This window comes from Passer domesticus, chromosome 5 (assembly GCF_036417665.1).
Source record: "Passer domesticus isolate bPasDom1 chromosome 5, bPasDom1.hap1, whole genome shotgun sequence".
Lineage (NCBI taxonomy): Eukaryota > Metazoa > Chordata > Aves > Passeriformes > Passeridae > Passer > Passer domesticus.
In genome coordinates this window covers 23,599,770-23,612,012 of record NC_087478.1, presented here as the reverse complement: position 1 = coordinate 23,612,012, position 12,243 = coordinate 23,599,770, and the positions used below count along the sequence as shown (strand labels likewise).

General features: G+C 37.6%; 1 long non-coding RNA gene across 1 annotated transcript; it reads left to right on the top strand.

The window, feature by feature from the left end:
- The first annotated feature begins 954 nt into the window (after positions 1 to 954).
- Positions 955 to 11,618, top strand: LOC135301287 (uncharacterized). The gene is made up of 3 exons (XR_010363026.1): positions 955 to 1,090; positions 9,776 to 9,839; positions 11,311 to 11,618. It is a non-coding gene; the product is annotated as an uncharacterized LOC135301287 (long non-coding RNA).
- Positions 11,619 to 12,243: the final 625 nt, after the last annotated feature.

Below are 12,243 nucleotides of genomic sequence, written 5' to 3'. Positions count from 1 at the left end.
GTTAGTTTGTTAACTTTGTTCCTTCCAGAACTCAAGTCAAATACTCTTTGCTACCAGCAGACTTCGTCTGGGGTTTTTTGTTTTCTTCTTTTGTGTAAAAGGTTTGAAAGAATCTTACAGTGGAAAAATGGGAGTCTTAAAGGTGAGTTGGCTGAGAAGGCTGCTGAGAGGCTCTTTTTGCTTTTTTTTTAATGACAGAAATCTAGCAGGGTTTGTGTAGGGTTTGATATTGGAAAGTAAAACAATTAAAAGTCTAATTTGCAGGTGTTTCTTCTCAAAGTTTTTTTCTCTGTAGCTCTGATGATCAGTACTTTCCCAAAAAAAGAGATGGTGAAACAGCAGTATTACAGAACTCAGGGAAGCAAATACCAAGCAGTAAAAAGTAGAGTAAAAGAGAATAGAGTGAAATATTTTCAAAACTTTCTGTTGTTTTCTTTCTCTTCATGGAGAAAGGCAACAAAGGAATTCCCCCATGGCAGGGAAAATCTTCACTGACCCCATTGCAGCAGTATTCCTGTCCCCTTACGAGCATCTGGCCCACAAGGAGTTCCCAGCTGCTGTCACCTGCAGTAGTTTGTGCCCAGGGTTTGGCACTAAACACAGGAGTGAATTTTCACTGTCTGAAAACTTTCCCACACCTCCCACTTAAGCAGCTCTGTGGCTTGGCCTCTGGGCTGCAGAGGAGCGAGGCAGGGATGGGGACATGTGCTGTGGGACAGGCCTGGGGAGGCTGCAGCTCCTCCATGTGCTGTGGGACGGGCCTGGGGAGGCTGCAGCCCTTCCATGTGCTGTGGGACAGGCCTGGGGAGGCTGCAGCCCTTCCATGTGCTGTGGGACAGGCCTGGGGAGGCTGCAGCCCTTTCAGCTGGTCTGGGACAAGCCTGGGGAGGCTGGGGAGGCTGCAGCCCCCCACCTGCCCTTGCTCCCACCTTGCACCACAGGGGTACTGGAGCAGAGCTGCTCCTGCTCTAATCGCCCTGACTCACCAAAAGGTTTCACCCTCCCACAGCAACACAAAGACCCAGTTGCTTCTTGCTTAGGCAGAAAAATCAAACACAGGAACATTGACGTCACAAATACTTCAGAAAAGGTAGCCATCTCACTAATCATAGGCCAGATGAGATTCCTGGTTCTTTTTCCTACAATCTTTTATGACTTTAACAACTGGAGTAGTGTGCATCCTCTTCTACATACAGTGCTGCAGTCAGCACTTTGTGAAAGAACTTTGTGAAGTAGAATCAGTTTGATACTTCTTCACTTAGGCCTCAAGAAAATTAAGCTAAACAAATTGTAATAAATGGCTTGAGCATTAGTCCAAAAGTCAGCAACCAAGTTTTACTGCTGGCTTCCTGTGTTACCTTCAATTCCCTGAAGAGCTGCCTCTCTGAGCATCCCTGACTGCAATGCAGAGACAATATGCAACCGTCCTAATTTTGTGTTAGTCTGTGAGAGAGTATCAGCTTCTAGGAGCTAGTCTTATTTATATATTCTCATTGCATCTTATATTGGCTAACAAACAGGGTGAAGTAAGTTACTATGGAGTTAAGGTTTCCCTGAATAATGTGCAAGGGTTGACTTTTACCTCCTCTGTATTCTAAAATTCATAGAAGCATCCCAATATGTCCAAAACTGAGAGCTGAGGTCTTTGATTGTCTGGATTTTGTCCAAAACTAGGGCAGAGTATCTGAATTAACTCAGTGCAAAATTTGTGTGACTTTTTTTGTGGTAGAAATAGTGTTCAGAGTGTTCAGAATGTAACTTGCACACAAGGGATGTTTGACAATGTAAAAGGAGAACATTTCCTCCCTGAAGTTCACGTGGTAGGCTGACTAAAGCTCTCTGGGGGTTCCCCTTCTGCAGACATCAAGCAGGGGAAATATTGCCAAATATATCAGATCATCTCTTTTCTTCTACCCTTTCCTGTCTGCAGACAGAACTCCCCTTTGATACCCCACAGAGTTTATCTGGTGGACAGGTAAAAACCTCAGCTTTTCTTTTTGTCATATGTTACATTCATAAATTTTCCCCTCCACATTCCCAACTTCTCTGCTTTGTCTTCCTATTAGAAAGCCATATGCTTTCTCAGTTGTTCAAGTTCCTGATACTATAAAGAAAGGAAAGTTCATTGACTACATAAGCCCACTCATTATCCTCTTCTACAGAGTTGAGCTCTGCTTTATTTCCTCATCTTTTTCCAGACTACATTCATCTTGCTGAAAGTTCATGTGTGGTCTAAGCTCGCCATCTAGGCTCCTTAATAGAGACATAGAAAATTATTCATTTCATGTCTGTTTTAAAACTTCAGGGGATAAAATTACTCACCTTGGGAGGAGTTTTTCTACTTCTTATCTCCCCATCCTCTTGAGAGGAAGTCTAGACAAAAGTTTAGACTGAATGCTTAACATGCTTTGATGAAAATTAGATGGGATGAATTTCAGTCCCACTTACCAAAACCTTCCCTTTAAGTAGTTGCTCTGCTCCTCCAGCTAGTAGTTTGGAAATTGCAGAGGCATTTCAAGGAGCCTCAAAAGAAAGGAGGCATGTCATGATTTATAAAACTTGAAAAGCAGTTGATCCACTGAGCGAAAAAAGGGCTGGAAATACTATACAAATATTGGAAAAGGTTAGTGTTGCCTGTCGCGTCTGTGCCTCACCGAAAGAGGTGATGTCTGGAAAAAGGGGATACATTACTTCCAAGAACATCCATCATCTCACCATTTCACTGCTCAAAAATTATGAGTTAGAAACCAAGAAAATACTAAGTGAAATTAATTGCACCCTAAAAAAGGACATTCAGTACCATAACTCACAATGCCATTCACAGGCCAATTAGCTAACAATGCATTGTGTTTAAAGTCGTGCACAGGTTGATGTACTCATACAGCTCCAGGGTGCTGGATGAGGAACTTCCAACATGAGTTAATTTTGTATAAATATGTGACACATATATAAGCCTGAGGCCTTTCCTGCAGGAAACTCATAGAATGTTTTACTTGATCCAGAGGTTGTGAAATAGGAGAAAGTGGTCTTTCCTTACAATTTGCTGAACCAGAAGAATTTTTGTACTTATATAGAAGCAGTTGGGAATATCATTTACCATTTGTGATTTTTAATTTCCCATCTTAAAACATCATAAAAAGTTAAATAAAAATTATTAATATGAACACGTAAAGGTAGTAAATACTATATATATTTTTTGTAATGAGTGGCATTTTGTCCAGTATAAACACTTGTAGAGACAGTGTTTTAAAAATTCCCAACTATACTAATATGTTGTATATTTTAATAAGGATTCCTAACTATACTCTTGTGATTAAAACAGTATTATTTCATGATGTTATGAGACATTAAAGTGCATTATGGCACAGAGTTCAGTTGGGATTGTGTGGGTTTCCCTTTAGACTCCACAGTTTTATTTTATCTTTTTATAACTCCTATGTTCTTGAAAGATGAAACTCAAAAAACCTTGCTGTGCATAGGATTTTAATGAAGTTTTCAGAAAAAAAAAATGTTATTAACACAACCTGAAAGATGGTCTGAACCAACACTCCTTCTCCTGTCAGATGTAATATTCTTCCAGAACAGACCATGTTTTGATCATGGATATAAGAAGCCCAGACTCAGGAATATTTTTCATCAGTTGTACAGAAGTTGGTAAAGTTTTTCTGTCTCTCACTCATAACTATATGTTTAGGTGTTGGGGAAATGAAAGGATTCTGAATTTTATTTTCTGGAAAATACATTATTTTAAATTAAAGTTTAGGCTTTAAAAAATTGTATTTATCTTGAAAGTTCAATTTTAACAGATCTGTTAGTTTCTTCCAAATGCAATCATCTTTTCTAAGATAAAATCTATCAGACCATCAGATGTTCTGCTAGACCTCAGGAAGGCTTCAGACCCTGTATTAAATAATTACAATCTGCAAACACCTAAAAAAATGTTAATTTCACTTTTTCACTCTTTTTTTTTTTGTTGTTGTTGTATGGAGATAAAAAATTCCCAAGACCTAAAAGCAGGGAAGAAGAAATTACAGTAATCATTGGGAGCTCCTAAAAGCAGTCCTCAAAGACAAAATGAATGCTTTTTTGAAAGGCATAGCACAGAGAAAATCCTTATGATGCTTGGGATCATAATTGCACATTTTAAGGTATGCAACACAACAAATCCCCCAGGAATATTGCTGAAATCTACAAAGTAACAACAGATCAGAATAATAATCATAACACTGACATAATAACAACTTATTAACTTCTGAGATGTAAAATATAAAACTTGGAGGGAGCAGCAACCTTCAAACACAATCTTATTCATTTTGTATTTGTTGCACAATCCCACACATTTTATATTTGTTGCTGACTAAAACAACAAAGGAGATAGATCTCAGGTTTTCCTAATGATCAAAGAACACAGAATGACAGTGATCCCATATCTCAGTACTGAAGTACAGACCTGCCTGACTACTGTCACATAACATCAGCACTTCTTGGAGAATTGCTGGCAGAGTGGAATAGTAAAATTCTCATCACTGAACATTTTAGCGTGCATAGAATTCTACCACTACTGAAAAATCTTTACTGAACACTGAAGAGTATAAAGTAACCATCAGTACAATCATTAAATAAAATGTAAAAACCTGCACTCATCTACTTTTACACCAGACCACCAGACGTAGATTAAAACACACTGCTACAGAAGTAGTTCAGGAAACAACTGTTCAAAAATCATGTCTATCAAGAGGACTCTTTGCCTGAGGTTCAAGACTAAAAGACACCAGTCTGAGCACCTCTATGAAGAAATCCTCATTGCATTAGGAATCTAAGCTTCCGTTACAGTCAGTGATTTCAAAGTAGCAACACGAGAGTAATTTAGTTCCCATGGGAGAAACCAGTCAGTTGAATCACTCTCCTTGCAGTTCTGACCATATTGACCAGATATCCTTGGAGGTCAAGGGAGTCTAGCTCACAGGTGGACAAAAGCCTGTCTGAATCCCAGGGCAAATCCCATCTCTTTAAAGGATTTTAAAACATGATATTGTGGAACGTCCTGAGTAAAGCATATTGTTATTCTGTTCCATCTGCTTCCACTAAGTAGAAGTCTGGTCCCTGGCTTGGAAGAACAACTTAAATGCTGTTTGAAATTGATCTTCTTCTGCCCTTTGTGTATGAGACACAATATATTACTTAATTACAATATCATAACATTTTCTTTCAAGACCCTCTTTGAGAAGAGAAGCAGCCTGATGGGACACATGATAAAGGAGAATTTAGACACTGCACAATTGTTTGAGATCTCCTTCCATGGTTCTCATATGCTTTACAGAATCTATTTGGGAGTATTTATCCTGTTCTTTGTGATCATATTCCTCAATGATTACTTCTCTCTCTCTCTCTCTCTATGAATCTCTCTCTGTCTCTCTCTACTTCTCATTATTTTTGGTAGGCAAGTGATTTTTTCCCCCTCTGATTCTAACTCAAAGCACCTGAGAAACAATTTAGATGTAGAAGCTGGATACCACAGTTCAGCCACAACCCTATGAAAAACAGACTGGAGGGAACTGATCTGTGAGGCATTCTTAGACTTGGAAATCACTGACTTCAATGAAAAATGGCAGTAATCACATTGAGAGTAGTAAAAAAAAAACAGTCTCTAGACATGATTTCTTTTTATTAAGAAAATATAAGATGTTGTTACGGTGCTCCAGCAACTGTTCAGGACCTCCTTAGGCTTCTGAGGCTGAAATGAACAGCCCATTACTTTCCAGGAGATTGCCCTAACCACACCACAGATTTTCATCCCATGTTTTACACTGAGATAGAGCTCAGCCAGGCCCATTGATGAACACTGTGAGAAGGAGGGGTAGAGGTCTTGGTTGGGACCCAACTCAAGGGCCTGTTTATGCATAATGGAATAAAACATCTGTGGACAAAATGTTCAATTGGTTTCCTTAGCAGGGACTAGCCATTTTTGCTGTCAGGAAAAAAAAAAAACAAAAAAAAAAACAAAAAAAAAAAACCCACAAAAAACCCCCAGACTTCTGAAGACCAGTCTTACCCACTGCTCTTCCATCATTTATAAGCACATTTGGCTCCTACTCTGAAGTACTTCAGTAGTTTCTGCCATATTAGAATGATTTCATAGAGTTTTTTAATCCCTTTTTCAAGTAAATGAACACAAAGACCTATAAATAAGTTTTAAATTACTGTCTCTATCACACACTGCTGTGGAGGACATAAAATCTCCTGGGAGTTTGATCTGTGTTAATTAAATAAAAAAAAATCTCCATAAGGTCTAAAGCATGCTTAATGAATTAACATGGAGGCCCCATTGAGCAAAAGCCTTTTAAACTCCAGTGAAACAAATCAACCCACATTTTATTATTATCCACTTAACAAATTTAATCTGTTGCTTTATATCATGTGAGACCAGTTTTTCATAAATGCTAATTAAAACCATTAAAAATGGAAATCTTCTTCTAAGGGGCTTATGCAAAGTGTGAATATTGATGCAAAGAGATAGGCCTGTTTGTCGTTCTGAAGGAAAGATAGTGCTTCTGCTGTACCCAGCTGTGCTTGGGAATCCTGCTGGGAGTGAGCACAGGTGCCTAAAGCAATTTGAAGCATGAAGGGGCTACAAAAAGCACCCTTTAAAGGAAGCTGGTATTGCCATTTCACTGACAGGGTAGCACCAGTTTCAATGAACGCCGTCATACTTGAACCACAGAAAGCTAGAGAGAGGAAAACAAACTAAAACAAAAAATAAAGCACCTCCTGACTTAAATTCTTAGAGTCCATGCATATTGAAGGCAGTTTAGTGATACTCTTTACCTTGGCCCATGATTGATCAATGTATGGGGAAAGTGGTGCTTATAGAAAAGACTGGAACTGAGTTGGATAGGATGCTCAGAGCATCCCAAGGAATAACCCTCCCAGGAAGCAGCAGAAAGTTAGAGAATCAAAGGCACACAGTTCTTTAGCAACTGGTTTTAATCTACCAGATATTTTTTTCCAAGCACGTAATGAAGAGCACATACATTTGATTGCTGCCAGATTTTCTGATGTTAGAGCCTAAGATGGCAGATTAGTAGGTAAAAACATGAAAAGAATATAAAAAGTTCAGAGTTTAAAAATCTGAATGAAGTTCATGCAAGCAGACATTAAATCTTGCCTTCTTTACACAAATATCTGACCTTTTCTGTTTGTCTTGCACAAACAGAATTTTTGCAGTAATTTTTCTATTTTTTATTTAAGCTCTTCAGACTAATTTATTTCCCAACACTTCAACAAAAATCAGAAACATTAGAGCCTCTCATTCACAAAATCATGGAAAATAACAAGTTGAATTGCCATCAGGAAACCATCTCATCCATTCCCCAGATGTGCTATGTGATAAACTGTATCCATATTATTCCCAATGGATGTTTGTATTACATCTTTTTTAAAAACTCTAGCAAAATAAATACCTACACAGAAAACTAGACACTTCTCAGTAGCAACATGTGTAGCTTCTAGCCTACTTCAGTTTTTATTATCATTTTCTTACTATGTTTACTAAACCAGAAGTCACTTTCTTTTATTTTACTTTTATATTTAAGTCATATTCATATCATATAGTAAAGTATATCAACATATATTAAAATTGTGCATATTACAGTATATTTATAATATTGATAATTATATTTATAATATGCAAATTCTCCTGGATATTTAATTTTATTAGACAAATATGTCTCTCTATTAGAAACAATAAGTGTTTTTTTGAAGCTGCACATCATGATTTTAAGACAGTGACTATTTTCTTTTAATCTCAACTATTCTAACAGCATGCAGACCTACAAACAATATTATTCCTCTATAGATTATACTAGCTTTCTTACTTTACATTAACACCTTCCACACAATAGAATAAATAAGCTAAGTTTACCAAAAAGGGCTGGCATATATTACTGGTAAATGTGATGATATTTTATTCAATTGAGGAAAGACAGCTCTGAGTCATTTTCACTCACATGATGTTCAAGTGCTCACACAGAAAAAATACTATACACAACTTTTTACCCCAGAGACTTTATACCTCAAACGTCTTAGATCTGCACTTTCACTCTAGTTTCACTTTCTGTCAACATAACGCTCTGAGAAGAAATTTTGCCAACATGGAATCCTACCCTCAAACTTGTTTCAAGAGACATTAAGTTGGTTCAGCCATTCCAACATAAGATTTTTCCTCCATCAGTGGATTCCTTATGTACTTTCAAATGAGGTTATTGACTTCCCTCTTTTCCCTAAAATTTAGTTTGAATGGGAAAATAAAAAAACAAAGGAGCACTACTGTGATAGCTGTAGTTGCAAAAAGAGTTTCCAGTGAACAGGCCATATCCAGGACACTGAAAAAGGGACAAAGTGCCATCTTTATCACATCTTTCTGATTCTGTGTCATGAGCAGGTGAGAAATCTGAGAAGACAGAAAAACTCATAGCAGTAAAACTGATGTAATCAGGAGAGGAGAAAACTGAGTAATTTCTGAAAAGCCAGGAGTCAAATTCTGTCTTATTTTCAGTAGGACTATTCAGAAGAAGGGAAAAAGTTAAATAAATATAAATTAACAATTGGCATCAGTAACAATGTTACAAAAAGGAAAAACAGGTCAACCTAAAGGAAAAGAATGGGATATTTCCAAACTTAGAAATTCAACTATGGCAATATTAATTTTAAAAAAGTCAATGAGAGTATTTAGGCAAGAACATGACAGTGACTTCTAAAATGGCAGAATGACTTGGAAGTGGCAGAGTGAAAGCCACAAGTCAGTGCAAACACAGACATCACCCTTAAGCTCTAGTGATAAAATAAAACTGTCATAGATATTTCTCTATTATTAACTGGAGAGTGGTATCTAGTCAGTAACCAGCTGTTTTATTTGAGCAACAGCATCCACAGCATGGAACAACCACTATCAATTTCCACACAGGGAAGGAGACAGATACAACACATTTGGGTACTAACAAAGTCACTGAGAATTTTGAGACCAGTTGAACAAAATACATAGAAATACAAAAAATAAAGAAAAACTGGTATTTCATCAGAAAAAAACTGGCATGCATATACCAGGCTAAATTGTTTGCATAAGGAAATTATACTTATCCTTTTTGATGCTATTTATTTGTATACCTTTATTTATGAAAACTGAGTGTAAAATTAAGTTAAAACAAAATGGTAATGTAAAAATCTATGATATAAGATAAACATATCTTATGTACATATTCACAGTTTATCATTATGCTATTTTATTGCATAAGTCAGACAGCACCTATGCACAAAATAACTTTTTTTCTAGCTTTTCTTCTACCTTCCAGACTCTTTATATCTTTCTCTTTCCCACATTTTCCATATATTAGCTTACCACACAAAAGCTTTAGTCTCACAAAGAACACAGCAAATTATTTTTTGCATATTCTCAGATAAGCAACATAAATGCAGAAACTTGCTGTGTTAGACTGCAAAAGTTAGAGTGAAAAGGGTCATAAAGGTCCCAAAACAATGGTGAGTCATCCAAACACAACACAGAGACAATTTTATGGAAAAACCTACTGACAAAAATGTGGTTAAGAAAAAAAGTTAGTCCACACAAAAATAGCAATAAAAAGAATACTATTTTGGAATTCAAATACATGACATTAAAAGATCTTTTTATATAGACATCAAACTTCATTTTTAAATTAGCTGTTTAGCATCCAGTCCTCCAATAATCTCTTCTCCAACTAACAGCACAGATTTTTTTCAGGTAAAGGCATACATAACCCTGCTTCCTTCTCACACCATGAGGACAAGGCTCCTGATCATGGAGGGTAAGCAAAGAGAAAAGTAGGATTCATGACACTTCCCACCCAAAGCTCCTTCCAAAGCCATAGAGAGCTGGATGTGCTGCACCCTATACACACACAGAGATGAGTATATGCATTCTGTGCCTGTACACCTGTGTATTGCCTACTTCTGCCTATGCATTTCCAGGTATTCAATCCATGTCACAAGCTGGGTGACACTGAGCTCAGTGCTGACACAGTGTGCACATGCACCAAACATGCACAAAAAGGGCAGGGAGCACAACAATGTCAGTGCAGGCTAAACCTCTGTGGCCATGGCACACACATGGAGGGGCACCTCCACTCTGGGAAAATAAACCCTCGGACTCAAGACAGAAATTTGCTTTTTGGAGGCCAAATGCCCATTCTAGATTCCAAAACTTATTTCCCCAGTAGGAATTGGTGGAGAATCATAACTACATTTAGGGTCAATTTTAAAAGGGCATGTTTAAACATCACATGTTTTGCAGTATGTTGAAAGAATTTAGATCCCCCTTTCTTTATGTCTAAAAATACACTGTGACATTTGAAAGAAGGAAGTATGGTCCAAATATAGATGTGGGAGATTTCAGTATTGTCATCTTGTGCTGCTAAAAACTATGATAAAAAAACCAAACACCCATTGTTCCATATACAGAGAGCCATTACCAGAAACTGAGCAATTACAGAACACTGCATATTTTCCACACATTCTGGACATGGTTTTGATGTCTTTGTTCATGTTTAACAGTGCTTCACTTCTGGAGTAGCTCCACTTATGTCAGTAATAGCACTTATGCAATATGAATAAACATAGCCTAAAGTTGCATTATTTTTAAATTCCTCCACTGATCTTTTAAAACATAAGTAGATATAAATACATGCTTCCATTTTTGGGGCTTTACTCTGGAAGAAGTCTCCTTTCAAGGATAAATAAATTGAAACAATCATTGATAAATTTTTAGCCAAGTAAAATAATAAAATTGTTACTTTGAATCATGGTAAGGTATGTCATGGAAATATAATGCTTTTCAGATGCATTGATAAGCTAAGATTTTTCTTTTTTAATTATGGCTATTGATTGCAAAATATGTCCTAAGTACTTTGGAAAATATGAGGGAAGTAACTACTAAGAAAGAAAAAACATCTCAGATTTTTGAAAGCAATTCTAGCATTTCATGATAAATTGTTGAGCATGTATATTTTTATGAGACATCCAGTTCTAAGGACACCCTGGGGGCAGTAGCACATTAATAGGCTTCCTGCCTCTGTCAAATTTGCAGAGCCTGAATACCAATAAAACATCAAGTTTGGGGTTGGGGTTGGGGGTTGGGGGGGGAGGCTGGATTGGTTTTTTTAAATAATGGACTTTAAGTTTAAATTGACCAAAGAAGAATCAGGACCTTGCTACCTCCTCCGCAGCAGAGATTTTATAGAACAAGCTTTCATTTGATTTTTTTCTCTGTCTTTTATCTAGCTTCATTTCTCTCAGCTTGAGAAACTTCTGACAGAGATTACATTCCTACTACCTTGTATCCAGGCCAGCTATTACAAGTGGTAAACAACACTCTGTGTCTGTCATTATGCCATTCTAAAACTTCCAACCAACATCAGCAAGAATGATACACCTCTACATCCTTTGTTTATGTCTACTACTGGTAGCCAAAAGGTGAGAGGATTTCAATGTGCCTGAGTCTAACTAAGTGTAAAATTGTTGCATCAGATTCTATGTCTTTCAAAATCCCACAGCAGATTTGCTGTTCTTTCATCAAAAGTACAACAAAAAATGAAGAGAAGATGGATCAAGGCTCATTAACTATCCTTTCACCTCCACACAATAGGTTTTCTGGAGGAAAGACTTCTGGAGGAAGTCTTTCCTCCAGAAAAACTCATTTGGAGAGGTGTAGCCCCAAAGACAGCGCCAGAGCTCAAAGAATCCTAGAACGGTGTAGAATGGAAGACATCTGAAAGATCATCTAGTTCCAACCTCCCTGCCCTGAGCAGGGACACCTTGCACCAGACTAGGTTGCTCAAAGCTCCATTCAACCCGTCTTGAATATTCTAGGCAACATTCTCAGGGCAATTTATGCCAGCACCTCACCACCATTACAATAAACAAACTTTTCCTAATATCTAATCTAAACCAATTCTGCGTAAATGTAAAGCCACTCCTGCTTCTTCTATCACTACATGTCCTTGTAAAAAGCTTGAACAGGATCGAGCCATCAGCCTTGCCCAGCTGCGGAATGCAGCGGAGAGCAGCACAGGAACAGCCACGGCTCTTCCTCTCATTGCTCTTCCCTTTTCCCACCCTCAGCACAGATGGGGATGCACAGCTGGAGTGAGGACAAGAAGCTGACTCAGACCTGAGCATCAGCCAGCACCAAGTATTGAGGAGTGCACCTGCACA